This window comes from Emys orbicularis, chromosome 4 (assembly GCF_028017835.1).
Source record: "Emys orbicularis isolate rEmyOrb1 chromosome 4, rEmyOrb1.hap1, whole genome shotgun sequence".
NCBI lineage: Eukaryota > Metazoa > Chordata > Testudines > Emydidae > Emys > Emys orbicularis.
This window is the reverse complement of record NC_088686.1, coordinates 44019346-44031743: the sequence shown is the minus strand read 5'-3', so window position 1 is coordinate 44031743 and position 12398 is coordinate 44019346.

Genomic DNA, 12398 nt, shown 5'->3' with positions numbered 1-12398 from the left:
CCGGGACCATACACTGCCAGGCTTTGTCATGCAGTGATACCAGATTACTTGCTACTAGCATGGCGTGGTCAAGTGTCCTACCATGGAGGACGGAATAAGGCTGCACTGCCCAGAAACCTTCTGCAAAGGCTTTTGAAGTACCTCCAGGAGAGCTTCATGGAGATGTCCCTGGAGGATTTCCGCTCCATCCCCAGACACGTTAACAGACTTTTCCAGTAGCTGTACTGGCCGCGAATGCATCCCAAGTCCTCAGGGCAAATTAATCATTAAAAAACGCTTGCTTTTAAACCATGTTTTATATTTTAAAAGGTAAACTCACCTGAGGTCCCTTCCGTGGGGTCATGGTCTTGGGTACTGGCTTGGGAGGCTTGGGAGGGTACTTCAGTCAGGCTGAGAAAAAGATCCTGGCTGTTGGGGAGAACGGAGTGCTGTGTGCTCTCCGCAAGCTCGTCGTCCTCCTCCTCCTCTTCCCCGTCCGCAGAATCCTCAGGTGTGGCTGATGAGATTACCCCCGCCTTGGAATCCACGGTCAGAGGTGGGGTAGTGGTGGCGGCCCCCCCTAGAATTGCATGCAGCTCAGCGTAGAAGCGGCATGTCTGCGGCTCTGACCCAGAGCGATCGTTTGCCTCCTTTGTTTTCTGATAGGCTTGTCTGAGCTCCTTGACTTTCATGCGGCACTGCTCTGAGTCCCTATTGTGGCTTCTCTCCATCATGCCCTTGGAGATTTTTTCAAAAGTTTTGGCATTTCGTCTTTTCGAACGAAGTTCTGCTAGCACTGAATCCTCTCCCCATATAGCGATGAGATCCAGTACCTCCCGTACGGTCCATGCTGGTGCTCTTTTTCGATTATCGGCCTGCATGATTATCTGTGCTGATGAGCTCTCTCTGGTCACCTATGCTCTCCTGTGCTGGGCAAACAGGAAATGAAATTCAAATGTTCGCGGGGCTTTTCCTATCTACCTGGCCAGTGCATCCGAGTTCAGATTGCTGTCCAGAGTGGTCACAATGGTGCACTGTGGGATAGCTCCCGGAGGCCAATACCATCGAATTGCGGCCACACTAACCCTAATTCGAAATGACAATATCGATTTTGGCGCTACTCTGCTCGTCGGGGAGGAGTACAGAAATCGATTTTAAGAGCCCTTTATTTCGAAATAAATGGCTTCGTTGTGTGGACGGGTGCAGGGTTAATTCGATTTAACGCTGCTAAATTCGAATTAAACTCATAGTGTAGACCAGGCCATAGAGAGACTAACAAATTTATTTGAGCGTAAGCTTTCGTGGGCTACATACAGAATGTATATGTATCTCCTCACTATATGTTCCATTCTATGCATCCGATGAAGTGGGCTGTAGCCCACGAAAGCTTATGCTCAAATAAATTTGTTAGTCTCTAAGGTGCCACAAGTACTCCTGTTCTTTAATCTAAGTACGAGACAGACGGATACAAATAGACCAACAAGGGAGTACAAGTAAACAATGAGACAGTATTAATCAGCATGGCAGGCAGTGGTGTCAGTACACCAGCACCCTAACCATTGTCAAGTATTTTGTAGGTATCACGGCAAAGGAGAGTTATAAGGAGGGATTTGAAGGTGGATAATGAGGTAGCTTTGTGGGTGTTTACAGGGAGCTCCTCTGAAGTGCAAGGGGCAGCATGGGGGAAAGCATGAAGGTGCTTATTTGCAAATTGAACTAATGATTCATCTTCATCATTCTTTGACACTTGGATTACAAGGGGATGGTGTCTTAAAATACCATAGATAGGTTAGTTAAGGACATGATAGGGAGAGATGGATCCTTACTAACGAATGGCCCCCAGAGGAAGTGTGTGACTCCCTCTGCCCTTGGCAAAGTGGAAACATTTTCCTTCTCTCCCATTTCCAGCCAGTCAGGGTGGTTTCAGGACAGGGTTGAGCCCTGATGGATGTGGAGCACTCACCAGTCAAGCCTCACTTGGCTATTTCTCACCTTTCCTTTTCTGGGCCACCAAGCCTCAGGGACTCGTGGGGGAAATGAACAGAGATTTCTTTCCTTCTCTTTGACTTTTCAAGTCCAGAGTGAGAAGCTGCTGCTGTGATTGCCTAGCTTTATTCTTGCTGCGCTGCTATTTATACCTCTGATTCCTGCCTAGAGCAACCACCTGAGTTCTGAGCCATCTCTCCAAGGCCAGAGGCTTCCAGTACTGTCGCAAGGTGGGGGTGGAAGGCAGAACCCCCGCGGATGGAGGCATAAATTATTTTCATTAATGGATATATGTGTCTCAGACCAGAAAAGCATTTTTAAACCTTATGTCCCTTTTTTGTGTCTCTGTAGCTAATAATTAGCACTTAGATTTTCCCTAGGGCTTTTGTCCTTTTCAAAGTGCTTTACAAATATTAACTCCATCAGTCTTCACAAACTCCCATCCCAGCACCAGAACATGGGTGAAGAGCATTATTCTCAGGTAAAGGAAAGGGAAACTAAGACACACACTGGGGAAAGGACTTGTCCAAGGTCACAGAGCAAGTAAGCATCAGAGCTGGGGTTATAACTCATTGCCTGACTTCCTATCCTGTGCTCAGACCACTAGATCTGACACCTAAAGCTGAGGCCAATATGTTCAGAGTTGGAGCCTGAAGTTAGACACCTATATCAGGTTTAGGCGCCTAAAATAAGATTTGACCTGATTTTTAGATGTATTGAGCGTTTCCAGCTTCCACTGCAAGCAATGCAAGTTGTGTTCAAACACCTCTGAAAACTGAGCCAAAGCTCACTGAGGTGCCTCAGTATGGATGTAGGTGCCTATCGTGGGACTGTGAGTGTGACCATTGGCCTCAGCTCTGTTTGAGGGGGTTCAGTCTCCACATACAGCATTTTCTGATTCTGTTTTTCTGCCACTTTCAAAGTAACATGTAATTTGTGTCCCCACAAAGTTGCAAGGATCTGGGGGGGGGGTCACCTCCAGCTCTGTGGGGCATCTCCCCAAGACAACTACTGCAAGGATCACCCCCACTGCAGCACAACTGCTCTACTGGTCACCCCTCTGAAGCATGCCTGCTCTGAGGCTCATCTGCTCAAGAGATCACCCCTCGAGGCATACCCTCTGAGCTTCACCTGCTCCAAGGCTCACCAGGTGTCTCCAAAGCAGGCTGGCTGGAGTTCAGAGCAGTGGGTGATTAGCTGGGAAATGCCAGCTTGTGTGTGAATATGCAGGCTTCTTTTCCAAGAGGCAGGGGCTCGGTTTGAAACATTCTCCATGAGCATCTAACAGCAGTGCTCCCAGCCCCCTCCCCTCACTCTCTTCCCCACCCTGCCCCTCAGCTCACATACTATCCCTAGTGACAGATTCTATTTGAAAGCTCTGGCAGCCTGTGCAGCTGATGGCAGAGCCCTGAGCCTGGCTCCCTCTGTCTCCCTGGAGTCCCTGTGCAGACGTAGGTGAACGTCACTGCCTGCTCTAATTTTATCCATGTTTGATGGAGGAGACTAACTGAGCAGCAGGGAGGCAGCTATTTTGGTTTTCTCTGTGGCTCTGGGTTATATAAAGCATTCTGCCATGACCTGCATTGCTTTGGAGCTCTCTCATTCTCTCTCTCGCTCTCAGACACAGCATGTCATCAGCTCAGATTTTTACACCCTTAGTTCCTGGAGGCTAAGGTGTGTGTGCATTCGTGGAGCCTGTGTCATGCAGGTGCGTTGTATGTATGTGCACATGGGGCTTGGATGTCATCAGCGTGTTGTGTGGAAAGCACGTGAGCATTTGCAGAGGGAATCTGAGTCCTGTCCGTTTCTTGCATGTGTGTTTTGTATGTGTGTGTAGCATGTGTTCGTGGTGCTTTAGATCTTTTAACACCATCATATGGGAGTGTGGGGCCATGTGCCAGGCATAAATGCATGCATGTATAACAGCACCTCTCACAGATTGTCAGCAGGGTTTGAATCCACGACCTCAAGCACCAAAGCACAGACCTCTACACTACCACTTAAGCTAAGGGAGTAACTCCATTAACTGGCAGCAGTAGCAGGCTGTTATCCTCTGTGTGGACTATCTGCTATACGGAAATGAGACATATACTTTACAAGTGCATCTGTATGCATAGGCTCATGAAGCTTGGATCCTGTTCCTCAACTATATATGAGCATGGGTGCTGCTCAGGTTCCATCCCTGGCACAGTGCAATCCTGTCCTAGCCAGGGTTCCAGTAAGTTCCCTGGAAGAACCATCTGTTCCTTCACAAGATATTTAAAGGTGCATGAGGCAACACAATGTGGCCTGACTCCTCTTAAAGGGACAGCACCCACAGCATCACCTTCCCCTCTCTCCTACAACTCAAAGGGAAATTTTGAAGAGAGAAGGCACTTAGGTTATCACCCCTTTATGAGAGACAGAGGGAAGAGAGAATATTGGAGACCAAAATTCTATAAGAAAAATGGCAGGTGGGGAGAGAAGAGATGAGATGAGGGGAGCAGGAAGGGGAGATGAAGGGAAAAGTGATGGCAGCAGACCAGGGAATGGGGAAAGGAAGATGGGGATCAGAGTAAGGAGAAGGGAGGAAGAGCAGAGAGATGGGAGCAGGGCAGGGTGCTCTCTGGGTTGGAAGCCCCCAATACATCCCCTTAGCATAGGTGTAGTTAGGGTTGCCAGTTTTGGTTGGATGTATCCCTGGAGATTTCATCACATGACATAATCTTTAATTAAAGATTAATCTTTAATTTCTGGAGACTCCAGGCCAATCCTGGAGGGTTGGCAACTCTAGGTGTAGTTTGACTTCTATATTTGGAGGGGCAGAGGCAATGTGGGGGGGCAGGTGGGGTCACATGGCCCCCAGAGGTGATGTAGAGGGGTTTGGGGGGGGTCATGTGCCCCGAGGAGCAGAGGTGACACAGAGCGGGTCATTCAGGGTCATGTGTCCTCCCAGATTTCTGCCTTCTATTTAGCACAGAGGTTTTCAAACTGTCAGCATGCCGGGACATGCCCTGTTGTTTGAAAACCATCGCCTCTTGCCAGGAGCGGGCAGATTGGAAACTGATGGGAGCCACCTGGCCTGCTCAGGTCCCTGGCTCTCCCCACTGTGGGAGCCGGGGTGCTGGCTGCCTGCCCGGCAGCCCTCCCTGCCCTGCTCCCTGAGCCGGACTGTCTCTGCACACCCAGCCACTCCTCAGCCAGGAGCTCCAGGGCAGCGGTGAGCGAGCGCCTCGGGGAGCATCTCATGGCAGCCGGGCTCTACGGCCAGGGGCCAGCTCCAGGATACGGGGCTCCTTTGGGGAAGAGGCAAGAGTGCGTTAGGGGCACAGCTCAGAGCTGTGCCCCCCAGCCTGCATGGGGAGTACTTGGCCATGCAGAGGCGGTTCAGCTCAGGGAACAGGGCAAGGAGGGCTGCTGGGCAGCCAGAGAGTGCCCTGGCTCCCATGACGTGGAGAGCCAGGGGCCTGAATGGGCCGGGTGGCTCCCACCAGCTTCTGATCTGCTGGCTCCTGGCAGGAGGCGACGGTTTTCAAATAGTGGGGCACATCCCCCCACTCTCCCCTCTCCCTTCCCCACATTAAATCCAGCCCTGCCCCTACCCTGATGCCATCTCTCATCTCAAACACTCCAGCACTTGCCTCCATCCCCAAGATCGGTAGCTTCCTCCTTGGCAGGAGCAAAGCTCTGAGTCATGTGTCTCTCTTCTCTCATTTGTGAGCTCCCTTTCTCCTCGACAAGTCTTCCTTGAGCCCTACTCCCTGAATCACCACTGTAGCGTCCTATTGCGTAGCTCCCTAGAAGGCTCACAACCCAATCCCAGTCTGCTCAGATCATCTTCTCCCCCCACCACACACAAACACAATCACATTCCCTCTCTCTCACCCCCTCCCCACCCCCCCACCCCCAATTTCTGACAGGGCTCCCGCCTCCTGACCTTCATCAGCCACATATAGCACTTGGGTTTCTAGGTGCAGAAGAAGACACACCCCTTCTGAAAGAGCTGGCACACAGTCTGTGGTTCAGCTCCAAGAAAGGCACATGCATTCTCAGAGCCTCCTCTGGGCACATGCATTCTCAGAGCCTGCCTCCCACTTCCTCTGGGCACATGCATTCTCCTCTGGGCAGATGCATTCTCAGAGCCTCCCTCCCACTTCCTGCTTCTCCTCATGGTCTGAATGCCCAGTGTACCCTCTGTTCTCTAAACCCATAACAATAATTCTTTCATTTGGAAACCGCACCTTGCCCCCACTGTCTCTTCTTACACCCCTACTCCTTCTGCTTGGCCAACTCCGACTGACCTCAGTTCACCCCTTCCTCCTCTGTCAGAGGCTGACCCTTTGCACATAAAAAAAAATTAATCTTGGGACTTTTCAAAGGTCCACAACCCTTGTGTGGGTTTGGACAAACAACTTCATTTGGGAAAAAAACCATTAGCAGACATCACTCCTGAACCAACCAGTAGCATCTTGTGTGGACTGAGCCCCAGTCAGCTTGTTGTGGTCCACATTCCAATCTCAGCCAGACACAGGGAAAAGTCTAGGGACAGACTGCCCAGGTGGGTTGCAAAGGAGACACACAGCTGTCCTAGCCATTTCTCAGCATTATGTCCAGCAGCCTAATATACACAGCAATTAGAAAGGGCAACATGACAGAGCCCTGTGGTATACTGAATGAGAAAGCACTTGGGGCAGATAAGCAATTACTCAGCATCACTCTCAGGGATCCCTGAGGGAGAAAAGTGTGGAGCCACACAAACTCAGCTCCATCCACCCTTGCCTGTGTCTGTCAACAGGAATATCATCTCACGGCCAGCAGTAGCAAACCTGAGGATTCAGACTATTGCCAGGACGGCCTTAACCTTTTCCACAACCTGCCTTGAAAAAAAGGAGGGGAGCCTGGGGATAAATGGCAAGATTCCCACCACCAAGATGGTTTGTTACTTCAGCGAGAAATGCTGAAAGGAGAGAACAGAGTCACCAGTGGACTCAGCTCCCTCACTAGGATATATGAGATGAGAGGGACAAGGTCCATCTCACAGGTTGTAACTCAATGCTCCCCCATTACTTTAGGGGTCAAAAATTGCCAAAATCTCATAGGGGAGGGCCCATGCCAGAGAGACATAAGCCTCAGCTAGAAAAGACTGTGTTTATCTCCCCAGCTCCAACATGGATCTGACACTCTGGAGGCAGCCAATCCCCAGCCCCCAAGAGAAAAGTACCCCCTTACACATGGGGTGAAATGTTCCCCCTTCCACTAAACATAAGAATGGCCATACTGGGTCAGAACAAAGGTCCATCTAGCCCAGTATCCTGTCTTCTGACAGTGGCCAATGCCAGGTACCCCAGAGGGCATGAACAGAACAGGTAATCATCAAGTGATCCCTCCCGTTGCTCATTCCCAGCTTCTGGCAAACAGAGGCTAGGGACATCATCCCTGCCCATCGTGGCTAATAGCCATTGATGGACCTATCCTCCATGAACTTATCTAGTTCTTTTTTGAACCCTATTATATAGTCTTGGTCTTCACAACATCCTCTGGCAAAGAGTTCCACACGTTGACTGTGTGTTGTGTGAAAAAATACTTCTATTTGTTTGTTTTAAACCTGCTGCCTATTAATTTAATTTGGTGACCCCTAGTTCTTGTGTTATGAGAAGGAGTAAATAACACTTCCTTATTTACTTTCTCCATAGCAGTCATGATTTTATAGTCCTCCTTAGTCGTCTCTTTTCCAAGCTGAAAAGTCACAGTTTTATTAATCTCTCCTCATATGGCAGCCGTTCCATACCCCTAATCATTTTTGTTGCCCTTTTCTGAACCTTTCCAATTTCAATATATCTTTTTTGAGATGGGGCGATCACATCTGCATGCAGTATTCAAGATGTAAGCGTACCATGGATTTATATAGAGGCAATATGATATTTTCTGTCTTATTATCTATCCCTTTCTTAATGATTCCCACCATTCTGTTTGCTTTTTTGACTGCTGCTGCACATTGAGTGGATGTTTTCAGAGAACTATCCACAATGACTCCACGTTCTCTCTCTTGAGTGGCAACAGCTAATTTAGGCCCCATCATATTATATGTATTGTTGGGATTATGTTTTCCAATGTGTATAAGGGGAAATACACTCCACAACCCCTTCCTCTTCTGACATAGATTTGATACAGCCAAATGAGTTTGAATCTGAGTGCAGACTAGAATATCAGAGTTAGAAGGGACCTCAGGAGGTCATCTAGTCTAACCCCCTGCTCAAAGCAGGACCAATCCCCAACTAAATCCCCAAATGACCCCCTCCAGGATTGAACTCACAACGCTGGGTTTAGCAGGCTAATGCTCAAACCACTGAGCTATCTCTGCCCCCACCTTGTCAACAAACTAACTGGAAAAGCCAGGACCTTGGGGGCACTGTGGGGAGAAGAGGAAATTGTCTTTGCCTTCATCACACTCCTGGCAGAGGACTTCAAACGTTCTCTGTAGTTCAACTGGTCAGAGTCAGAATATGATTCCTGCTTCTGGCACTCTAGCCTCCTCTAAGCACCTTCCTTGCTTGCAGGTAGCCATATGCCATGGTGACTGCTCACCTTCCCACATGTTGCTATCCCTGAGGCACACAGGGAGCTGCAGAATGCTTTCTGGCATACATTCATTCATTACCTATGACATGCAGACAGCTTGTGGCTTGTCCATGAAAAGTAAATGGTAATTCCCATCCCGCCCTTTGCCTGCCCAGGGCTCTAGGGTGAGGGTATCCCCAGACGTAAGCTCTGTTCATGGGTGTGGTGCAGAACCAGCCCTTAAAAACCAGTGTGAACTGAACCTGCCGCCCTTTGCCTGCCAAGTCAAACAGTGCTGACGTAAAACAACTAATGATAATAACAGCCTGGCTGTTGGAGAGGGGTGGGAAAGAAGCTGACTTCTAGTTTGCTGGCCTCAGCAGGATGAGGTGCTGGGTATTCCCACCCTGCCGGTGTCTGATGTACCATATGTGCCTCTAGACAGAGTCCCCAGGTTTTGTCCTTTCTCATCTATCAGCTGTACTTGCACAGCTTGTCATGCCAATACAGTATTTTCATTTTTAGGAAACCTCCTGGCCTGTTTGACCCACCCACCTGATGGCATCATATGGAGAACTACCTGTAGGTGGGTCTCCCCAGCCTTATCAGACAGGAAAATCTCCCTGCCGTGTGTGTCACACACAAGGGATTTATCTGCTGCATATTGCACAGCAGGAAGCTGATGTGAGAAGAAAAAATAAACACCCCCAGCACACAGAACTCTGCAAACAGGAAGCATGTTGTGGGTAGGGGGTGGCTGATGGACAAAAGCTGTGCAGGAACAGCTCAGGTACTTGAGGATCCCAGCTAGCCAGCTCTGGCCCTTCAGTGCTGTCTCCCCTCTCGGGGGACAGGGGGCTATGAGGGGTTATCACAGGGGACAGGGCCTGCCCCAGATATTCTACAAGGGTCAGGCCCTTCTCAAGGTACTTAAAAGCCAAGAGCAAGATGGACCTTTTCGCTTCTTCTTGGTGAAGAAAAAGCCCAGAAAGGTCTGGATTTTGTAGGTTACATTGTCCAGTGCTTGGGTCTTTTTCAACATCTCAGGCTCGGGGGTCCCCTGGTTTGGCATTGGCTGGGGGTGGTGGGTGGATCTCCCCTCGTTTTGCGGGGGTGCGGCCAGGTGCTCTCCCAACCCTGGGGAAGGGCGGCCGGGGAGGTGCGAGCAGATTTGACACTGTAGCAGGGGCCCGATGCGCCTGGGAATTGAGCAGCACGCAGCAGACGGAGTCCGCGGCTGCGGAACAGACACACCCGCGACTCCCCGCCCGTCTAATCACAGCTACAAACAAACAAACAACAGCCACTCCCGCTGCCATAGTGACTAAGCCCTACCCTCGCGCTGCCATGGTAACTAGGCTCCACCCCCTCCTGTTCCCACAGGGTCCGGGCTCTATCTCCTCCCCTGCCCTCCCCGCAACAGGTGACGCCGCGTCTGCGTCACCCGCGAGGGCTGCAGAAGGAGGGAAAGGGCGATGACGTCTCCCGGCCAGTTGCCATGGGAACCACGCACCTACGTCAACTTCTTTGTATGTTTTCAACGTTCCGTCGTCTCCAGGGCAACGTCAGTCGGCCGGCCTGGCCCCAGCAACAGCGCGAGGATTGGCCGGGAGGGGCCAGGCCTGCGCGGGGCACTCCCTCTGGGAGGTCGGGGTCCTAGCAGATCGGGCGGGTTTGCTCCGGGAACGACCCCAAGTGTCCGGGACGCGTGTGTAGAGGGTGGTGGACTCCGGGGATGCCTAACCCGGCCCTGACCGGGGTCCCGGAGGGAGAGGGGGCTGGGCCCCGCCCTGAATCGGCCTTTCCTCTTCTAGGAGCAAAGAATGAGACAGCCCCCTCCCTAGCCCTGGCTTCCATCAGCTGTGGGCCTCAAGGGGTCCCCTCGGAGACTCCACGGTCTCCTGCTCATAGGTGCCCGTGCCCCACACTTCCTTGGGGGGAGGGATAGCTCAGTGGTTTGAGCATTGGCCTGCTAAACCCAGGGTTGTGAGTTCAATCCTTGAGGGGGCTACTTAGGGATCTGGGGCAAAATCAGTACTTGGTCCTGCTAGTGAAGGCAGGGGTTGGACTCATGACCTTTCAAGGTCCCTTCCAGTTCTAGGAGATAGGATATCTCCATTAATTTAATTTAAAGGTGTGTGTGTGTGTGCTTGTGCTGTGTGTGCTTGTGCACTGAGTGTTGCTGGCCATGCACCTGTGTGTTTGGGGGTGGGGTGGGTGTGTGCTCATGCCTGCCCACCTGTGTGTTGAGTGGGGTTGGCCATGTACCTGTGTGTGCATGAGTGCACATCCATACAAATGTTCATGCTCCTGTACATGTACCTTGTGTGTGTGCATGTCCAGTGGGTTAATGTGTGGCCATGCACATGCTCATTCCCTAGTAAGGAAGCAATACCATTTTTCTCATGAATTGTAGGTACTGGAGCTGTCTAGTACAGCAAAGGCTTTTCTCTTTCTCCCAGTTGCCTTCTCCTAACCTGCCATTCACACTCCTTTTTTTGTTCTGACTCAGTCCATACTTCCTCTCAGCAGCAGCCTTTCATTATTTCCTTTGCCCCTTGTGTAATAACAATAATCAGTATAGACTCCAGCAGGAGGCACGTGCAGATAATACCCCAGTCCAGAGGGACTAATACCATTTATTGGGACAGATCACTTTTGGGGGGCGGTTGTGTTTCCTGTTCCCTCCCCGTGTGCCTCCCACTCTGTAGAAAGGGGGGAGCCTAAATATTTCCAGCCAGGCCCAGGGATGGGCACTGACCTGTGTTTGATTCAGTTTGGAAGGCAGCCAGCAAAGGTGGGAAGGAATAGGCTGGCATCTGCTCCACTGGGTGAGCTCTCAACTAGAGGGCGGAGTGGCAGAGCAGGTTTAATTTGGCACACCATGCACAAGACTTGGCCTTGATTTTTACATGCAAATGTCCTTCACCTGAAATTAAATCATTAGGAACAGCCAGCACATGGGAGAACCAGAGAACAACACGTGTGAATACTATTAGCTCCCACCTCAGGGTGCAGTCAGCAGGCAGGGGATGTATAGTTAGACAATGAACGCACACAGGAAGTTGGTTTTGCCACGCAGTTGGGTGAGGACACCGTTCTTCCCTCTTGGTTTATCTTCCAGTTAGCTCCAGTCTCTTGATTCCAATCCCCAGTTCATATCCCTCTGCCCCCACTCTCAACCTGCATCGGACACTCCACAGCATTGGCTGTGGGATATCTGGTAGAAGCAGGATTTTTCTATGGAAAAGAATTGCAGAATCTCTATTTACAGAAAATCACCACAGCAAACAGTTTAAGAGGTTAAGGTGTGACACTTTGGGGGGTTACCTGAGAGGTGTCTGGGGTGAATCACTACCTTGCTGCAGGAGGGAACCCTGTGTGAGCTCAGCAGGGGAAATGCTCCCTGCTACTGGCAACACAGGCTCTGCTCTGGGCTCTGTGAGCCCTGCTCATTCTTCCATCAGGCTAACAGTTTACGCCCTACTTTGTTAGATTTGAGTGCCCACTCCCTTATCTTCTGGATACCTGCAATGTACACCATTCTGCTATCTCCATGCAAGTAGTGTGCCCCAGTTCACTGCTTTCACTTCAGTTTAACACTCTCCTGAGCACAAGGCAGTTAGATGTGTCTATGGTAAAACCAAAGTGAAGTTTATTTAACAGAGTTTGAGACTGAGATTCAAACAAAAGCAAGTAATAGGGTTTGGAAACATAAGGTTACAGGGAAAAGAAAAACATAAAGTGCAATCTATAGCTTATACTTATTAAACAATTACTTTCCCATCTAATAAGGTATTTCTCACGAAAAGGTAAATTCTTACTGTGCTTGTCCAGTTCAGAAAGCTGGGATCCACCTTTCATGAGACACCCTTGCTGTCAGAGTCTCTCCGAGT